This window comes from Lytechinus pictus, chromosome 19 (genome assembly GCF_037042905.1).
Source record: "Lytechinus pictus isolate F3 Inbred chromosome 19, Lp3.0, whole genome shotgun sequence".
Lineage (NCBI taxonomy): Eukaryota > Metazoa > Echinodermata > Echinoidea > Temnopleuroida > Toxopneustidae > Lytechinus > Lytechinus pictus.
In genome coordinates this window covers 8,283,032-8,299,702 of record NC_087263.1, presented here as the reverse complement: position 1 = coordinate 8,299,702, position 16,671 = coordinate 8,283,032, and the positions used below count along the sequence as shown (strand labels likewise).

General features: G+C 37.8%; 2 long non-coding RNA genes across 2 annotated transcripts; one reads left to right on the top strand and one right to left on the bottom strand.

Annotated features, from left to right (window-relative positions):
• Window positions 1–3,466: 3,466 nt before the first annotated feature.
• On the bottom strand, window positions 3,467–8,216 carry LOC135157622 (uncharacterized). The gene is made up of 3 exons (XR_010296616.1): window positions 6,818–8,216; window positions 6,276–6,411; window positions 3,467–5,987 (listed from the first exon to the last, which is right to left on the bottom strand). It is a non-coding gene; the product is annotated as an uncharacterized LOC135157622 (long non-coding RNA).
• Window positions 7,491–16,608, top strand: LOC135157621 (uncharacterized). Its single transcript, XR_010296615.1, has 3 exons — window positions 7,491–7,718; window positions 13,553–13,758; window positions 16,230–16,608. It is a non-coding gene; the product is annotated as an uncharacterized LOC135157621 (long non-coding RNA).
• Window positions 16,609–16,671: the final 63 nt, after the last annotated feature.

Below are 16,671 nucleotides of genomic sequence, written 5' to 3'. Positions count from 1 at the left end.
AAAACGATAACCAAAAAGTTCACAAAACAGGGAAAGCGTCTATATGTCAATGACACAGAGTCCGTTAGAAGACATTTTTAATACAGGAACAAATACAGGAAGTATGTTGCACAAAACAGGTGAATTGAGATGAAAGATGCTCTTCGATCGACTCCACGAAGAAGAATGCTAACTTATTAGAATTTGGATTTCGCCCCCTCCCGAAATTACCACGCCAGCTAACGCGACGTAGCATTTTTTTAGCCACGCCTCCTTGCGATGTCCGAAAATACAAAATTCGCAACGCAACATTTTTTGGCCACACCTCCTCGTGATGTTCGAACAAATACCATATTTGGCCTCACAACATATCTCCGCCACGGCAAAGGAATTCGCCTGACCAGGCCCCTTACTTGTTAAACACCTGTTACGTACCGCTGGCGGGATATGTTGTTGTCCAGCTAGTCTGACCTGAGATAACCTCTCATTAACTCGCTTTGCACGTTAAGAGGTATTATGATGGAGATACATGTATTTATGTTATATTTATCCACGTGTGACGCTCCTTATGTACAGTCACAGGTCAACTGGTGTCTGGTGAGGATACCTGTAACGCAGTCACACCCCTATGTGAATGTAATTGTTTCATGAAGCGAAAATGCTGCTCACTCCCACTCACTTCTCACACACCAGATTTTACAATTAATATAAAGAAAATACTCATCCATTTTCCACACTTTTGAAATTGAAGTCATTTAGGATTTATCGACTTTTAGTGTATGTTGATCTTCTGATGCACATCTCTTTTTGAACACAGTAAAACAAATCTTATTCAGGCTATTTGTTACGATCGCTCTCCGCACACAACGACGATTGGCGGTTCATGTTATGCATACGACATTCCATTTATATTCGGCTTTACCAGACTGTGTGAGTTAAGCCCCTTTCACAATGGTGGTGCGACACATTACAACCGTTGTGATTCTGTGCAACAAACATGTATATTGCGACCAAGTGATCGCAAACGATCGCACGAGTAATTGTGAAAACCACCGTTAGTGAGGCATGCAGAAGTTAACATTTCATGCAAATACTTCTTACACTCTAAAACATATTGGGTAAAAGTGCTCCATGAGGGTAATTATGTATCCAACCAACATTGGGCATTTCTTTTGGGCATTTTTATTTACCCAGTGTGATGAAAATTTTGCCCATTCTAAAGTAATTGCTGCTTATTTCTTAACCTTACTCGACAATATGCTTCCCGCATTGGGTAAAAATACTGCCCAAAATTGGTTGGATACATAATTACCATCGTGGTGGTAAAAAATTTACCCAATATTTTTTACAGTGCAACACTGGTTGATGTCTTCCCGCCGTCACACAGTGGGCCAGAATGAACCCAAAGTGCGCCAAAACCCATTATTCACACATTTGTATGATTAAATTTGGTAGATAGGGGTAATTTCACCCGTAGAATTCAATAAAAGTATTTTCAGATATTGATGACGTCGTTAAAATACTGTTTTCTGATTGGCTGTTAACATTCGAGCAGAAATTACATGTTTCTAATTCTACAATAAGTTTCAAATTTTCAGAAACTAGTTTTAGATAAATTTCAGCAATAATTAAGCATATCAGCAAACAGCAAACACACAAACAGGCAACCAAACCAGAAAAGTCTGTGCTCGGGGTACAAATAATTCAATTGGTGACCCGAGTATCGCTTAAAGAGGGCGTCCTACCATGAATCCGGAATTGTAAAATTCAAAGTGAAATTGTAAAAAAAAAATGAAAAGGAGTATTTTAATTCCCTGTGTACAATGATTAACCACACCTACATGAATTAAAATGGATTGATACCAGAAGTGGACAGTGAAATCTTTAAAATAATGATTCCAGTGATTAGAGGCCGGGTCCTCTGCAGGTTAATCAGTACAAGGCCCTACAAGGCCTACCAACAACGGCGTATACAAAGTTATTCCGAATCAGAGTCTCTCTCTACTATCTCAACAACTATTGTGTCTTTGGTAAGAAGATCTTTTTAGCATACTTCGAACATCAAGGGGAAGAGGCTGTGATTGTTGTACTCTTAAAAACTTGCTCCTAATCACAATGTCACCTGTTACCATTAGCATGTGGAATACATATAAAGTCAATGAGAATCATAAACCAAACAATCATTGAAATAATAATATACACTTCCTTCTTGATCGATACCAACAATTATAGCAAATTTAGAATGAGCCAAGAGATAAACGAATTCATACGTGTATGTGAAGTTACAAACCCTTTTGGGGGATAAATACTAATAATGATAATGCAATTTATACATGTAATAGAGCCCACGTATATCCCATCTGTGTCCTATACACATTTTCATATTTTGTCAGAAAACTGCGAGAGACCTATCACATCCCTAGTCATGTGTGTTATAGCGATATACAGTAGCCTCTACTTGGTTTATGAACAACAAACCAAATATATAATCTTACCCGGGAATCTTACCTTAAGAATTAATCTTCTCAGTATGACAGCATATCAGATATGGAACACGGGATGGAACAGTTGAGTTTGGCATCAAAATGAAGTTGCGTTACATGTATTATTATATAGTTAGTGGAATTGGAAATGAAAGCTTGCCTTTACGTATGTTTAACGAAAATATTTTAAAGGTAGACACCAGTCACAAGAGCAAAACACTTGAGCCAGCTAGACACCCCCCCCCCCCCCCTCTCTCTCTCTCTCTCTCCCAGAACGCGACGGGGAGTTTGATGTTTAATGTCGCCCGCAACGTTCGGCATGCACGCGCATATAATGGGACAGTAACTTGGACCGATTTTTTTGATAAATACGGCGAACATGGGGTTGAAAAATTGGTTATATCTCCTGAAAATGCACGTATATGCAGCTAAATTTGGTATCAGTGTAAAGCATGAACTATAACAAAGACCGCCATGGTATTTACAGCGCAGCAATCGGCAGCAATTTGTAAAAGAAATGCTCATGAAAAAAATGCTAAAACACCCCCATTGTCAAATGGTTTCGTCCAAAATTGCCTCTGAAGGGATTATCATTTTATCTTAAAAATCTTTGATCACTTAAAACAATTATTCATCAAAGAGCACCGTGAATTAGAAATAAATTAAGCAATCCGTTTTGTCAAAACAGTGAAATATCTAAAACGTGTCATTTACACATGCGGTAGCCGTAAAGAGTCATTTTCCGGTAACATTGAATAAAAATGGGCAACTAATATTCAATTTAATGGAGAAATATTGTACGGAGGCATTCTACAGGTTCTTATCTTTGCTTAGAACATGAAAAAAACAAAATTTGTTTCATGACCAAAAACCAGTTTTGGCGCACTTTTGCTCTCTCCTGGCCCACTGTGCGTCATCTCTTAGACTTCCAAATTGTTACCGCTGCCACCATGTATCAGTATAGTGTAGGCAACATAACAGAAGAGGCTTGGACACTTGTTGTAAAGTAACGTATACATAGCAGGGGTCGTTTAAAAAAGGACTTGTAACTGTTGTAATTTTGCCATAATGGCAACTACCATGGTAACAGGGCTCAGCAGCCAATCATAATCAAGGTTTCCATAGTAGTTTCCAAAAAGGCAAAGTTACAACAGTTGCAAGTCCTTTATGAAACGGGTCCCAGGTGATTTATTCACACACGTACAGCGGCCATGGCAGCAAGTTGAAGTTTTTTGTTATTATCAAGTGGTGTAGACATCGATACTGATATCGTTTTTCGTAGAAATGCCAAAGTCTATTACATATTATAACAATGATAAAAACAAATTTGAGCTAATATAGTCTAATGTACGCCGACCGCCCCCCCCCCCCCGAAATTTGACACATACAAGTGTCCAAAAAATAACAACGAGTAAAAACAGAAGCTTAGGATAAATGTTGTTCATAAAAGAGATAAGATTCTTGAATCGTTTAAATATTTTGTATATATGAACAAATCGAGAATATTGGTGTGGCATTACAATTGTGTTAAAACTATATTCAACAAAAGAAAGAAAGTGGCAGGGATGGGCATTTGATTACAGACATTAAAAATATTAGCGAAAGTATCGTCTAAGTTCGTTTTATAATGGAAATATGAAAATGAAACTCCCCAGAAAGGCTTGGAACAGAAAGCAAAAGAAAGTAAGTGGCAGGGATGGGTATTTGATTACAGAAATAGGCTAACATCAACATTAAAAAGATTAACGAAAGTTTCGTCTAAGTTCGTCTTATAATGGAAATGTCAACGTTTTTCTTTAATCTTCAAATGCCTTCAAACTAAATATGGGGAGCATTTCCATGAAGGAATTATTTTAGTGCTAACTGTCATAAGCTACTGATATCCTTGTATCTGATTGGCTCAGAACTAATTAGTCGGTTAACATCACTGACTAGATGCCTCATGAAACTCCCCGGAAAGGCTTGGAACAGAATCGATACAATAAAGTCAAATGGTAATTTCAATATGTAAAAGTGCGAATAGGTAACAGAATGAAAATGAAAGTGTGAATTAAAACAATATTATAATAATTGTATATCAATTTATATAGCGCAGTTACTATGTGCATATACTCAACTGCGCTTTGATACTTGGTATCATATTATTACCACGGCTGTAGCTGAGCCGCCATATTAATAGCGTTCAAGGAATAAATTCCACCGGGTACCCATTAACGTCACCTGGGTCGAGTGCACCACGATGTGAATAAATTTCTTGCCAAAGGAATTTACGCCACGGCTGGGATTCGAACCGACGACCCTCTGTTTCAGATTCCCGAGACTGATCCACTGGGACACAACGCTCCACACTGAGTCAACAAGGGAGACACCACGATTTTGCGAAGAACGCGAGCATCACATATACGATTTGAGAACGTTTAACCGGTTACAATGATTTTGAGGTACTTTTGCAAAATATAAAGCGTAAAGAAAAGGCACCCCATCTCAGGTGAAAATAATAAGCGATACTTTTGCTACACATAATGACTGATGGACTTTGCAATTTTTCTTTTTTTTAATTCGAGTCCTTTGCAAACATTCGTGAGCCCCGTGAAAACCAAATCATCGGCTTAGTGTTTGCCTGTCATAAAATATTCTGATTTCGACAAAAAAATAAAAATAAATCGATGAAATGTACTCAACATATTGACATTACACAATAAGGTATTTTGTTTGTTTTTTTGTTTGAAACGCAACAGATAAAAATAACATTCTATTATACATGACACAAACATGTTTCTCGTATGAGTATAAGTTAAATATAAACAACAAAGATATATCCGCTTTTACATGAGAGAAAAATGCATATGATTAAAGGAAGTTTGATAATTATTAAAACGATTTTTTTAAGGCCAATGAGAAAATTCCCTTGGGATTGAGGTTAAAATGCGTAGTATCTTTTAGGATAAGAAAGCGAGGGCGCGAAGCGGCCAATCTTGTAATAAATATAATATTTACCTGGTTGACATGTAATAATTGACGCGCACACTTTATGCTTGTGTGCATGTTTGGAATTTTTTTGGGGGTGTAGAGGCTCTCTTTCTGCCACCCCTTTCCCGTGCAGCAACGATTCCTTTCTCACAAATACTCCTAAGATAAAACAATATATTTCTTTCAAAAAACAGGTAACTGGGTATAGAATGGATACAATCTCCATCAAGAGGCGACTTACTGCCTTTGAAAAAATGAATTAAAAAAAAATGAATTTTAGAACACCTACATTATAACATAACCCAAAAACATCATTAAAGAGTCTTTGTCCCAAAAGGATTATTTTTCTATCTTCAGTGGGGTATACACTCCTTTATCGGGGGCACCTTCTTGCAATTGTGCGTATACATGCTCGCTCTCACCGGAACCTGGGGCCAGAGGGGATTCAGCATACGTGTAAGTGTGATCGTTCGGCGAGACCTCGGGGAGCGGTTCCTCGTACTCATGTTCTCGAAGATATTCTTTGATCAGCTCGTAGATGAACGAATATTCTTCCTGCATTACAAGAAATAGAATAAAAAATACATGCGCATGAATAACGCTAACCCTCATAAACAATACAAAAATCCAGCCATAGTCACACACCCACTCACATACAAAAATGCACTCGGTGCGCACAAGACTATATACATGTACTTACACATGTAGGCCTTTGCGATTTCACACTTTCCTAAACACAGGCGTTCTCACACAGACGCACGTACACACCCTCACTCCACCCGAAACACACATATGCACACACCCCACGCCCCCACACCCACAGACAGTACTGGTAAATGTTACCTCGGTTTGTACGAAATGCATCCTTTCACTTCTTAGCATCTTCACCACGTGAAAGACATCAACAGCGTCATCTTCGTTTACTTGTGCGATGCACTCAAGCGTGCTACAAAATACGCCAGTTCGGCCAACTCCATTCCTATAAATATGTAAATGTGTTAACAAATTCATCACGTTGCCTACATATTTAGAAAAAATAAATAAATAAAATAACAAATAAATACCAGCATTAATCGTACTGTAAATTGGTCTACAAAGCTTGCAAAACAAATCTTTGAAAATGATTTAATGTTTTAATAATTTTTCTGCCTGTCCTTAGAAAAAATAGACGTAAGAGTAATTTCATCAATTAGCTTAGACAACACAAACATGCCAGATTAGACAACCCATTTATCGGATCCACTCAATTGATATTAAGGTAAAATCATCATATCCTAATAGTGTAAAGTGCAGGGAAAGGAGATACAGTGGTGAACACTTTTGGGGAACTAGGAATACAATCGTATTACAACGATGCACAGGCATGGTTGATCTCCATTACTCACATGCAATGAACAAGTACTGGGATATGGGGCGCCAAGTGTCCGCCAGTGAATTCCGTCCAAATCACGGCATTCCGTACACAAAATGTGTTTTTATTCAGACGAAAATCATTTCGTCATGACGCTTTTTTATTTCGTACACAAAATTTATTTTTTGTCACACAAAATCAATTTCGTCTCGACGAAATGCACGAAATCAATTTCGTCTAGACGAAATGTAATTGCGTCCACAAAGTTTATTTGGCGTGCCATACGAAATGAATTTTTATCAAACGAAATGGCGCACCAAATGTCCGATGGTAAATTCCGTCCAATTCACGCAATTCCGTACACAAAATGTGTTTTTGTTCATATGAAAATCATTTCGTCATGACGCAGTTTTATTTCGTATACGAAATTATTTTTTGTCACACAAAATCAATTTTCGTCGAGACTAAATGTAATTGCGTCCACAAAATTTATTTCGTTGCGATGCGAAAATCTATTCCGTCGACGAAATCATTTTGTGTCAAAACCACAAAAAAATTTCGTTGACGAAATGATTTTGTGTCAAAACACAAAAAAATTTCGTCGACGAAATGATTTTGTGTCAAAACACAAAAAAATTTCGTCGACGAAATGATTTTGTGTCAAAAGACAAAAAAATTTCGTCGACGAAATGATTTTGTGTTTTGAGTCTTTTTGACATAAAATCATTTCGTCTCCTCTGTCTCGAAGGGGACATAAGAAGGTCGCTGATTGGCTGCACCTTGCTCAAGCTGTTTTCGCTCCGGGACGATCACACTTTTTCACAGCTCAGATTGGCATGTTGGTGAACTTATTAGCTTAGATTTCACGTTATTCATGCCTACATGAGCTGCATACAACTGCTCTAATCGGTAGGATGTGGACGGACATTGCATTCGTAAGTTCAGCTATGTTTTCGACTTCAAAATTACGTTGAAAAAAAAATGGGAATTCGTTAGTCGTTACCAAACTTGCATTTGCAAAAAGCTGTGTAACAATACTAGTCCCGTGTATTTAAGTTTATGTACTGTAGTCAGCAGACCATGGGGGGGGGGGGGGTTGGTCTTTTCTGCACACCTAAAAAGTAAAATGGTTATGAATTATACAGGTTGAAGATATTTAGGCCTTGATCTTAATAAATAATGTAAAATTCATTCCGAGCAAAATGCTGAAAATTTCATTGAAATTGGATGACAACAAAAGTTATTGATGCCTGGCCGTACACACCCAAGGGTTCATTACATGCCGCCGCGCACAGAAAAATCAAGCCATAGAAGTCGTGTGTTGTGGACCCAAGAAGTGAGATCCCAGCACGCGCGACCCACTAGTTAGAAATCCACTGCCAAACGCGGTTCGTGGTGCAAGGTTAGTATACTAATACTAACCTCGCAATACGTGTGAGTGGGCCGTACATGCCGTATGAAACTCTAACTTAACCGTTTAGGCTACTCCACTCAGTGACTCACGCGTATTGCGAGGTAAGTATTAGTATACTAACCTCGCACCATTAACCACGTTTGGCAATGGATTTCTAACTAGTGGGTCACGCGTGCTGTGATCCCACTTCTGGTGTCCACAACACACAACTTCTATTGCTTGATTTTTCTGTGCGCGGCGGCATGTAATGAACCCTTGAGTGACTAGGCCTAAAAAAATCAGGCGATGGTTCGTATAGCCAGCCATTAAACACTCCACTATAGCCTATAGGTGAAGCGGAGGTTAGCAGTAGTGAAGTGTAGTGGAGCTTACACAAACCATCGCCTGCTGTACTAGTATAGTTGTGGTACTGGCCCTGGCCCCACTCATTACTAGTTCGAGGTTAGTTGCTACATATAGTTGCTACAGTAAATGTATAGATCGACTATAGTACTAACCTCGTACACCGAACTGCATTTGGCCCTGGATTTCTGTGAAGTTGGCAAACATCGCTTCATTACAATACTTGTCTTGTCTTGGGTTAAGTCGGCATATGCAGACTTGCTGTACTCCGCCAACTTTTACAGAATTAATTTTTGCCGAAACTCCTCGCTACTCACCGGGGCGCTTAGCGGTGAGTAGCCATAATACAAAAAGTCAATAGTATATTTTTAATTAAATCAATATCATATTTAAAAAAAAAGCAAATTTGATTACTTTGGAGTTTGGACTAGAAAGTGACTTCGCGTGTCTCTTCTTTTTACGCAAATAAAAGGAAGCCAGATGGTGGCGCTAATAAATTTCACAGCCTTGATTCAGGCTCGCTTCAAATGCAGCTCCTCGGTAATTATGCCCCCGCAGACAAAGTCCGGAGGGGGCATTAAGCGTTGCCCCTGTCCGTTGATTCGCCCGCCCCCCCCCCACTTGGTTTCCGCGCAATAAATCGAAATATATTTCGATTTATATATATTGATTAAAAAAATTTTGGTGTGTAGGTATGTGACACCATAGTACAGGCTAACTTTGAATTCGGAGTCTGCAGGTCCAAGGTCACAGCTCATGAAATATCAGAGTTGGTTTCCACATGATGACTTATGAAATATTCTACATATTTAAACGAATTTGAGTGTGTAGGTAGATGACACCAAAATACAGGTTAAGTTCAAATTCGTAGTCGGCAGGTCAAAGGTCACGGCTCATTAAATATGCAATTTAGTTTCCACATGATTACTTTAAAAATATTCTACATATTTAAACAAATTTGAGTGTGTAGGTAGATGATACCAATACAGGCTAAGTTCGAATTCGGAGTATGCAGGTCAAAGATCACAGCTCCTTAAAGATATCTTATGAAATATGCAACAGATTTTTAAAAAATTTTGGTGTGTAGGTAGATGATGATGATGATGCACAGCATTTTTACAGCGGCGTAACAGGGTTCGGTGGCCAGGGGGGGGGGGGGGGGCAAGAGCCAAAAATTTCCCGGTCATATCATGGTATGAATAGGCGTAATGGTGTAATAAGGCGACTATTTTGAGAAATGCAGCTCCTTGGTAATTATGCCCCCGCAGACAAAGTCGGGAGGGGGCATTAAGCGTTGCCCCTGTCCGTTGATTCGCCCGCCCCCCCCCACTTGGTTTCCGCGCAATGAATCGAAAATCAACTTTGAATTCGGAGTCTGCAGGTCCAAGGTCACAGCTCATGAAATATCCGAGTTGGTTTCCACATGATGACTTATGAAATATCTACATATTTAAACGAATTTGAGTGTGTAGGTAGATGACACCAAAATACAGGTTAAGTTCAAATTCGTAGTCGGCAGGTCAAAGGTCACGGCTCATTAAATATGCAATTTAGTTTCCACATGATTACTTTTAAAATATTCTACATATTTAAACAAATTTGAGTGTGTAGGTAGATGATACCAATAAAGGCTAAGTTCGAATTCGGAGTATGCAGGTCAAAGATCACAGCTCCTTAAAGATATCTTATGAAATATGCAACAGATTTTTAAAAAATTTGGGTGTGTAGGTAGATGATGATGATGATGCACAGCATTTTTACAGCGGCGTAACAGGGTTCGGTGGCCGGGGGGGGGGGGGGGCAAGAGCCAAAAATTTCCCGGTCATATCATGGTATGAATAGGCGTAATGGTGTAATAAGGCGACTATTTTGAGAAATGCAGCTCCTTGGTAATTATGCCCCCGCAGACAAAGTCCGGAGGGGGCATTAAGCGTTGCCCCTGTCCGTTGATTCGCCCGCCCCCCCCCCCCACTTGGTTTCCGCGCAATAAATCGAAATATATTTCGATTTATATATATTGATTAAAAAAAATTTTGGTGTGTAGGTACATCACACCATAGTACAGGCTAACTTTGAATTCAGAGTCTGCAGGTCCAAGGTCACAGCTCATGAAATATCCGAGTTGGTTTCCGCATGATGACTTATTAAATATTCAACAGATTTATAAAAATTATGGTGTGTAGGTAGATGACACCAAATACAGGCTAAGTTCGGAGTCGGCAGGTCAAAGGTCACGGCTCATTAAATATGCAATTTAGTTTCCGCATGATTACTTATGAAATATTCTAAATATTTAAACGAATTTGAGTGTGTAGGTAGATGACACCAAAATACAGGATAAGTTCGAATTCGTAGTCGGCAGGTCAAAGGTCACGGCTCATTAAATATGCAATTTAGTTTCCGCATGATTACTTATAAAATATTCTACATATTTAAACAAATTTGAGTGTGTAGGTAGATGATACCAATACAGGCTAAGTTCGAATTCGGAGTATGCATGTCAAAGATCACAGCTCCTTAAAGATATCTTATGAAATATTCAACAGATTTTTAAAAAATTTTGGTGTGTAGGTAGATGATGATGATGATGCACAGCATTTTTACAGCGGCGTAACAGGGTTCGGTGGCCAAGGGGGGGGGGGGGGGCAAGAGCCAAAAATTTCCCGGTCATATCATGGTATGAATAGGCATAATGGTGTAATAAGGCGACTATTTTGAGAAATGCAGCTCCTTGGTAATTATGCCCTCGCAGACAAAGTCCGGAGGGGGCATTAAGCGTTGCCCCTGTCCGTTGATTCGCCCGCCCCCCCCCCCCCACTTGGTTTCCGCGCAATAAATCGAAATATATTTCGATTTATATATATTGATTAAAAAAAATGTTGGTGCTTAGGTACATGACACCATAGTACAGGCTAACTTTGAATTCGGAGTCTGCAGGTCTTTTTTTAACCTTTTTAATACAAAAATCCAATTTTGTGATAGATTTTGACATGATATCCAGATAATAAATTTATTTAATTCTTCTCTCTTTAGATTCCTTTTTTGTCACGGTGGTCTGTACGCGCCACTGTGAAGAGGATTATTTGCGGCAGTAGCGTGAAGAGTAAAAAACAAAACAAAAAAACAACGAGGGGCGCAGTATAGAACATGTGCCAAAAGGCTGCTTTATATATATATATAAGTCCTGAGCGAGCGAAGCGAGCGAGAAAAAAAATCAACTTTTCATGAGAATATAACTTTGAGCTATTTTTTAACATATTCAGTAATTAAAATCATATCCTACAATACTTTTCCAACAAAAAAGGAGGTAATTCCTCCTTTTTTTTTAAATATTTCATTTTCAGTAGCCAAATAGAGATGAAAATTATCCTATTTGGGAGGGTAACCATGGACCTGGGCCTTTACTGTGTATTTACAGTAAACTCTTACTAAATGAACAAATATATAAAAAATTTGGTTTACCCTACATAATAATCCTGGGCTACTTTTAGATTGCATAGCCCGGGGGGGGGGGGGAGGCTTTTTGGTCCCCCTCTTCAGATCTCCGTCGATCGCAACGAAAACCAATACACACGTCACAATCAATGTAATCTGCAAGCATGGAGCTAAGGGTGTATCGCTGATTTTACAGAATTTAAATTTATTTTTAATAAATTAATAATGCTAATTTATGCCTAAATATAGAATTCTCTGCTTTAAAGGTAAATCTCTAAATAATTCCCCAAATTCTATGATTTCTAAACAAATGTGCTCCTGAAAAAAATGGTAAATCAAATTTCTAATCTTATGTATTTTATTGGTTTTATAATTCCATACGTATTTCTTAGTTTTGGGGCCTTATGTATTTTATTTTTTTTTTTCAATGGGATCACTTCGTGGTACTATTCCAATTATAAAAAGCAAAGATTTGATTATTTTCAACCAATCAGTGCAAGAATAATGATGCATTTGTCAATTATGACTGAAAACAGAATTTCCATTGGATTAAATATGTATACAAAATAATATTTTCTAGCAATTTTTGGTCCAACATAAACTCATAAAATGTTGGGTAACTGCGTATCCGGGCGTCTCGAATTTGGTCTCAAAAGCTCTGCGAGAATTGAACGAAAAAAAAAATTGTGGTACCTCGTTTCTCATTTTGGACTTATCGTGAAAAATGTGGATAGGGGGGCTTATTAAGCCCCCCCCCCCCAGGGGCTAGATAGGGTTAATATATCATCATGAATATAAAAAAAAAACATTTATTTTGTTGCAAGTCACTGGAAAAGGTTTGATTCCTAAATAAATATTATTCTTCATGTATTATCAAATATTTAATTGAAAAATTTTAAGCTATCTTTTCATTCGATGTATTAAGCGCTATATAAAAGCGGATTATTATTATTATTAGGTTTTATCATAATTTTACTTTTTGAAAATTATGCTATTTTGTGACTAAGGCTACGTTTCATGTACTTTCCACCACTAATGAATAGTATACGATATCAATGGATTCTAGTTAATCCTTTTGGGTAAGATTGGAACTAACTCTGTGTTTGGTAGATAAAGTTATATGACTAACTTGTCCAAGTGTTGAGAAACGGGCCCCTGCTGAGTACATGTAGGCCTAGAGTTTGTATGCCCCCACAGACGAAGCCCAGAGGGGGCATTAAGCGTTGCCCCTGTCCGTCCCCCCCCCCCCACTTGGGTTTCCGCGCAATAACTCGAAAAATATTTAATGGATTTAAAAAAAAATTTGGTGTGTAGGTAGATGACCACAAAATACAGGCTAAGTTCGAATTCGGAGTCCGTAGGTCAAAGGTCACATCTCATTATATATGCAAGTCGGTTCAAAGGTCTGAATTTGTTAATTATATATATATGCATATTGGTTTCTGTATGATATTAAGTTCAATCATATTGAATGGATTTCTGATCGCGTTAAGTAGGGGCATCTGTGTCCTTTGGACACGTCAAATTTTCTTAATTATGTGTAATTGATTTTATGACATGTGTTTACATTTGCTGCAGATTCCCATTCAGCCGTTGGACTGAACCGGTACTGTAACACAGTATGGATGGTCAATATGAAGCGAGCTTCATTGAATTCTTCCAAGAGCTTTGTACTCCGTTTTGCTCATTTTGAAGATGGTAGCTTTGACAGGACTGGGCAAGTGACACGTCTTAGACAGGATGCTGTCCCAACCATATTTGATTTCCTGCCTCGTCTTCAGAAGGTAGAGTAGATCTATATCATACATGTGTTCTAAAGAAATATTTTCTCTGTATTATCTACCTTTGGTTTGATAGAACATTGCTTTAAATATTCCATTTTCAGTAGCCAAATAGAGATGAAAATTATCCTATTTGGGAGGCTAACCATGGACCTGGGCCTTTACTGTGTATTTACAGTAAACTCTTACTAAATGAACAAATATATTAAAAATTTGGTTTACCCTACATAATAATCCTGGGCTGCTTTTAGATTGCATAGCCCGGGGGGGGGGGGAGGCTTTTTGGTCCCCCTCTTCAGATCTCCGTCGATCGCAACGAAAACCAATACACACGTCACCATCAATGTAATCTGCAAGCATGGAGCTAAGGGTGTATCGCTGATTTTACAGAATTTAAATTTATTTTTAATAAATTAATAATGCTAATTTATGCCTAAATATAGAATTCTCTGCTTTAAAGGTAAATCTCTAAATAATTCCCCAAATTCTATGATTTCTAAACAAATGTGCTCCTGAAAAAAATGGTAAATCAAATTTCTAATCTTATGTATTGGTTCTATAATTCCATACGTATTTCTTAGTTTTGGGGCCTTATGTATTTTATTGGTTTTTGTCTCGCCTGCATAGCAGAGCGAGACTATAGGCGCCGCTTTTCCGACGGCGGCGGCGGCGTCAACATCAAATCTTAACCTAAGGTTAAGTTTTTGAAATGACATCATAACTTAGAAAGTATATGGACCTAGTTCATGAAACTTGGGAATAAGGTTAATCAAGTATTAGTAAACATCCTGCTCGAGTTTCAGGTCACGTGACCAAGGTCAAAGGTCATTTAGGGTCAATGAACTTTGGTCAAGTTGGGGGTATTTGTTGAATTACTATCATAACTTTGAAAATTTATGGATTTAGTTCATGAAACTTGGACATTAGGTTAATCAAGTACCACTGAATATCCTGTGCGAGTTTCAGGTCACATGACCATGGTGAATGGTCATTTAAGGTCAATGAACTTTGGCCGTGTTGGGGGTATTTGTTGAATTACCATCCTAACTATGAAAGTTTATGGATCTAGTTCATAACACTTGGGATATAAGAGTAATCAAGCATCACTGAACATCCCCTGTGAGTTTCAGGTCACAAAACCAAGTCAAAGGTCAGTTAAGGTCAATAAACTTAGGCCATGTTGGGGTAATTGTTGAAGTGCCATCATAACTTTGAAAGTTTATGGATAGAGTGAATGAAATGTGGACATGGGTGTAGTTGACAGTCTTAAGTCTCCGTTCAAATGTCATTTATGGTCAATGAACGTGGTATTATGTCATTATATGAATGATGTTTTTGTGAATGATTATTTTATAGTAGTTTTCAAAGTTAGCACTGCTGCTATATTAAATTGCGTAATGCAGGCGAGACTGCCAGAGGCGTTCCTCTTGTTTTTCAATGAGATCACTTCGTGGTACTATTCCAATTATAAAAAGCAAAGATTTTATTATTTTCAACCAATCAGTGCAAGAATAATGATGCCTTTGTCAATTATGACTGAAAATAGAATTTCCATTGGATTAAATATGTATACAAAATAATATTTTTGAGCAGATTTTGATATTATGGTATTGTAGATAATGCCATGGGTAATGCGCGTGCCAATTTTCGTCGCGATTGCGAGATCAACGGCCGAGATCATAAGGGGGGCTGAATCAGCCCCCCCCCCCCCGTCTTCTTAGGCGTCGAAATAGCCCAGTCTATTTAGGGTTAAAGATAAATCCCTAAATAATTCCCCAAATTCTATGATTTCTAAACAAATGTGCTCCTGAAGAAATGGTAAATCAAATTTCTACTTTTATGTATTTTATTGGTTCTATAATTCCATACGTATTTCTTTGTTTTGGGGCCTTATGTATTTTATAGTTTTTTTTCAATGGGATCACTTCGTGGCACTATTCCAATTATAAAAAGCAAGATTTGATTATTTCCAACCAATTAGTGCAAGAATAATGATGCATTTGTCAATTATGACTGAAAATAGAATTTCCATTGGATTAAATATGTATACAAAATAATATTTTTGAGCAATTTTCGGTCCAACATGAACTCATAAAATGTTGCGTAACTGCGTATCTGGGCGTCTCGAATTTTGTCTAAAAGCTCTGCGAGAATTGAACGAAAAAAAACATTGTGGTACCTCGTTTCTCATTGTGGACTTATCGTGAAAAATGTGGATGGGGGGGCTTATTAAGCTTATTAAGCCCCCCCCCCCCGGGGCTAGATAGGGTTAATATATCATCATGAATATTAAAAAAAAAATATTTATTTTGTTGCAAGTCACTGGAAAAGGTTTGATTCCTAAATAAATATTATTCTTCATGTATTATCGAATATTTAATTGAAAAATTTAAAGCTATCTTTTCATTCTTCTATCTGTTTTTGTTCAATATTTCTTATATGTTTCTTTTTTTTAATTCATTCATCTCGTACAGAGTTCATCCAAGCCAAGGAATTCCCCGAAAGAAAGACGTTTTGATTCAGCAAACAACCTCCCAGATACTGCAAAGTCTTCAGCACCTTCATTTCTCGAGGACCACTCCTACTCAATATCAGAAAGTCCAAGAGGGGTAAAGTGGAAGATAACAGCAATAATGGACTATTAAAAACTTGGAGAAGAGGCTGAAACCACACAGCAGAAGTCCCGCCGTGTACATTACTTGCTCTTAAGTTTGGACAAACATGACTCGCAAAACTTTACAACAAATAATTTACGCTATGTGCATTCTGATTATTTAAAATAGCTCAATGAAAAAGTTTACCACTGGGCATGTAACAAAAGTGCATTCATTAAATTTGAACGTGTTGCAAAAATGATGTCTTACAGTATATTCATTCTGACTTAGAATGTCAGAAGAGAAAAAAGTTTGTGAAAAG